This window comes from Nyctereutes procyonoides, unplaced genomic scaffold, assembly GCF_905146905.1.
Source record: "Nyctereutes procyonoides isolate TBG_1078 unplaced genomic scaffold, NYPRO_anot_genome, whole genome shotgun sequence".
In the NCBI taxonomy this organism is placed as follows: Eukaryota; Metazoa; Chordata; class Mammalia; order Carnivora; family Canidae; genus Nyctereutes; species Nyctereutes procyonoides.
Window position 1 is genome coordinate 15279916 of NW_026575125.1, and position 4922 is coordinate 15284837.

The following is a 4922-nucleotide window of genomic DNA, read 5'->3' on the forward strand; positions in this document are numbered from 1 at the left end:
TTTATGTTTCAGGACCTAAATGGTACTTTTTCCTGCTTTTTGAATAAGGGCCCTGCATTTTTATTTTGCCCTAGGCCTAGCAAATTATATAGCTGGCCCTAGACTACAGAATATGTTTTCAATAGTTACAATAAAAAGAGAGGGAGCCACATCCATCATCTTGCCACAGGCTGGCCGGGAGAGTGATGCAATGTCCGCTGGTCTACAAATCCATTAAACATATAAGGAGCCCCCCTCAACCCCCTTTTATACTTTGCTCCCATTGGCTGTGGACTCACCCTGTGCTGCTTGCTATAAGACATGGGAGCAAGGATTTTTTTTTAAGATTTATTTACTTATTTGAGAGAGAGCAAGCAGGAGGAGAGGTAGAGGGAGAGAGAGAGAAAGAGAGAGAGAAGCAGATTATCTGCTGAGCCCGACATGGGGCTCGATCCCAGGACCCCGAGATCATGACCTGAACTGAAATCAAGAGTTAGACGCCTAACCACCTAACCAACTGAGCCACCCAGGCACCCCAGGAGCTAAGATTTTTAGTTTACTTGCTGCTGGTCCTGATCCTGACACTTAAAGATCAAATTCTCATCATTTTGCATTTAACCAATTTGGGCTGTCTCCAGCTCCCTCTTGTCTTCCTGCCTTCAGGCACTTGTGCCTTGCTTGCCTTCCAAGCCAGCTGAAATACACTTGCTAAGATTCAGGCACAGGCAAAACATCCTCATTTTAAATGGTTTTGCTCCACAGATGGGTGACAGCAGGACAGAGATGTTCATGAGACTTCTTTGCATTGCCATGGTGGAGTAGTATTTGGTGGAGGGGAAAGGGAGGAAAAGCAACATATTTGTAAAGTACTACAGAGTTACTACCGTTCTCCTCCTTCAAGTGTAGACATGGAACCCTGGTAATTAATCTAACAACTAACCCAAAGACTCACTTCAGTGGACGAGCCTGAGTAGAACCTGATGATGTCAGACAGTGGGAAGAAAAAAAATAGACTTTCTGCTTTGAGATAGTTAGAGGCATTTCCCATTCTAAATAAAAAAACAAAACAAACTGAAAAACTCCCCATGAACTTCAGTTTCAGGATTCATAAGTAGCTCAGGAAAGAACGGTTGGGTTATCTCAGCTGTGCTGAACATTTTCTTCGGCTACTCCCATCAGCGATTGAGCTCATCAATTTTGGAAGCCGTCCTACTATGTCTCATTAGGCTGTTTGAAACTATTGATGTCAGAAAAATAGCACTCTTATTTTTTCATTGCTAATTAATGGATTAAAAGTCCACTCTAACCGTGTTAGAATCTATAGCCCAGGAAGAAGATGGTCCTGGCCTGGTGCCCAGCTGCATCTGACACCACCCAGTGCTGCCAATGCCTGACCATCAGTGTACATTATGAGGGATACAACCAAAAGCCACTGATAATACATCTGGAGTGGTTGCTAAATTTAGAGGCATCCATTAGTGGACTCTTGTTTTTCACGAAATGGAAGTTTGTTATTTAGAAAAATTTGTTTTGAATTATTAATCTGTGTAGAAATAAGAAATACTTGGGTTTTTACGCCAGATCAGCTTGGGTTCACAAAGTCATTCTGCCTATTTTAAGATGAGGGAAGGCCATCTGTTTGTCGGGAAGAGAAGTGAATAGCTCTTGAGTACCTTGTAAAGTAGCAAATGATGGACCATTTTAAGTGGGTTGGTTTAGTTAAGTCTCCAGTCAGTTCAATGTTTTAACTATTTATAGACTTTGCCCATAATGTAAAATGAGCATCAACTGTAGTTGTGGCGGCAGATGGTTGTGCATTGCCCTTGCTCAGTACCTTAATTCTAACAGTGATAGCTTCTACTTACTCAGTGCTTGTTATGACCTAGGAATCACATCAAATGCTTTCAATATGCTATTTTGTGCTCCCAACCATCTTATGAGCTAAATAGCATTATCTCCATTTTACAGACCAGGAAACTACCATTTAACGGGGTTAAGTAACCTTCCCAGGATCTAAGAGCCATTTAAGGAACAGAGACTTGGCTTTATCATGTTTGCAGACTCCTAAATCTAGGCTCTGGGGTTTGGAAAAATAAAGGGGGAAAAAGACCTAGAAAAATCACTGAGTTCTAAAATCTCAAGTGATAAAACTTAGATAATTTTTATAACACCAGTCCTTCTGCTGTATTGGCAAATGTGTCAGAATCCACCTTGTTCCAGAGGAGGGACATACACGCACACACATATGCACACACATGCACGACAGCCCTTGGCCATTCACACCAGGGCAGTCAGCAGACACTCCTATTCTGGGATCCTTTGTGCTCAGAGCCAAGTAGAAAGATAAGCCAACTGGAGAAGTACCCAGAGCACCAATCTATAAGGACGATAATATTCGCAATGGAAATTAGAAACATGGTATCCACTGCCATCCGTGGGGCCATCATCCTGGCCAAGCTTTCCATCTTCCCCGTGCGGTGAGGCTACTGGGGGAACAAGATCGGCAAGCCCCACACTGTCCCATACAAGGTGACTGGCCGCTGTGGTTCTGTGCTGGTGCATCTCATCCCTGCCCCCAGAGGCACTGGCATTGTTTCAGCCCCTGTGCCCAAGAAACTACTGATGATGGCTGGTATTGACGACTGCTACACTTCGGCCAGGGGCTGTACTGCCACCCTAGGGAACTTTGCCAAGGCTACTTTTGATGCGATCTCCAAGACCTGCAGCTATCTCACCTCTGATTTCTGGAAAGAGACTGTGTTCACCAAATTTCCCTATCAGGAATTCACTGACCATCTTGTAAAGACCCACACCAGAGTTTCCGTGCAGAGGACCCAGCTCCAGCTGTGGTTACCACATAGTTTTATATAACAAAAATAAAAGTGAACTAAAGCTTTAAAAAAAACTCAGATCTCCACATGTGACTGCTTTCATAGCCATCAAAATATACATTGGTCCCATTCCAGCCAAGTAGGCAATGGAAACGAAAAAATGATCTTGGTGCCAGCCCTGCTCCCCAACTGAAAAATTGTTGTGTTAACATTGAAAAAATATCATTTGAAGTACACAAAATTCTTGGTCTGCCTTGAGGTCCAGCATGTCTTGGTCCAGACCTGCTTGTGCTATGGATGGTAGACCCCACTTCTGACACCAAATTATTGGAGCCTCAAGCACTATGCGTAGTCTTCCATTGCAACCACACTGTCTTCTTGCTCTCTCGTGTGAGGGCCAATGCATAAAGTCCAGTGCTTGTCTCTGCATCTGAGGAGTCATATATCTTAACTGAGGTAGGATCTAGTTCCCATATTTATAAATTCTCACATTTAAATGGCCATATTGTTTCAATTTTATTCTCTTGCATGAAAATTTCTTTTTTGAAAAATTATTTATTTATTTATTTATTTATTTATTTATTTATTTATTTATTCGTTCACTTATTCTTGAAAGAGGCAGAGACATAGGCAGAGGGAGCCTGATGTGGAACTCCATCCCAGGACCCTGGGATCATGACCTGAGCCAAAGGCAGATGGTCAACCACCGAGCCACCCAGGTGCCCCTTGCATGAACATTTCTGTTGCAAAGCTGTATGTTCTCTTCTTTTCTTTCATTGAACTCTATTTTGTCAATATTCTTTGCTTTGGGTCAGACTTACTTTGAAAAATATACAACAAAGAACATTTTTGGAAGGAACGTCAGTAGTCAATTGTAAACATCGGAACTTTAAAAGGCACTGTGTTTTCTTTGTTCCCTGATGATTATATACAAGTTCTAGGCCTGATCAATCTAGAAAATTCTTATTCTTAAGAGAAATGACTACGCTGGCAAGATACACTCTGCTTCATCACAGGTGGAATATGTGCAAAATGTGCCCAAAAAGGTAACACTGTAGGTGGGTTGCTCAATGAAAAACTAATTGGCTTCTCTCGCAACATGTTTTACTAGGACATTGGAACATTATTTTATTGGGTTGTATTTGGGTGTTCCTTTCTTATTCCGAAAGAATGACTTCTGAGAGAATATGAGGATATTAACTTAACTCATGGTCACTGCTTTGAGACATCAGAAGGAAGGTAAAATTTTGAAATCAAGGAATGTGTTTTTGGAAGATCAGCTGGAACCTGCTTCTTTTCTTTCTCCAAGGAAGAAAATTTTGAAAGGGTATTAACATGTTATGGGGCCAGGAGCCCTGTAGTCTTTGCTGGAAACAAAATTTGAGTCTTTTTAAAAGACAGGATTATAAAAGAAAAATGAACATGACGAATATTCCAGCTATCAATTGCTGTGTAACAAATTACTCCCAAATTTAGGGTGTTAACACAACCATTTCATTTTGCTCACCACTTTATGAGGAATTCAGGGAAGGCTCAGTGAGATCTCTCATATGATTATGTTCAGATGTCTGTGTGCTCACAGTTATCAGAACCTCAGCTGGGCTGGACATCCACCATGGCTTGTTCACAAGTCTGGCAGTCAATCATGACTGTCGGCTGGGAGTGCAAATGCAGATCTACTGGAGTACCTACATCTGGCCTCGCCATGTGGTCTGGGCTTCTCACAGCATGGTGGCTGGGTCCCAAGAGGAAGCTATCTGGTGAGCAGGTATTCAGAGAGAACTTAGGAGAGGCTTCAAGGCTTCTTCTGACAAGGACTTGGAAATCTTACATCATTTCTGACTCGTTCTCTTGCTTCCAAGTAAGGTCAGCCCAGATTCAAGATGGCGGAAGGGGAGAATTAGACCCCACCAATTTATGGGAGGATAGTCAAAGAATTTGTGGCTATCTTTTTTTTAAAAAAAGCTTTTATTTATTTATTTATTTATTTATTATTTATTTATTATTTATGAGAGAGAGTGAGGGGGTGGGGGAGGAGGAGGAGCAGAAGGAGAGAGACAAGCAGACTCCGTGCTGAGTATGGAGCCAGACACAGGGCTTGATCCCACAATC

At 42.1% G+C, this 4922-nt stretch overlaps 1 pseudogene; it reads left to right on the forward strand.

The window, feature by feature from the left end:
* The first annotated feature begins 2379 nt into the window (after positions 1 to 2379).
* LOC129517829 (40S ribosomal protein S2-like) lies at positions 2380 to 2840 on the forward strand (annotated as a pseudogene).
* Positions 2841 to 4922: the final 2082 nt, after the last annotated feature.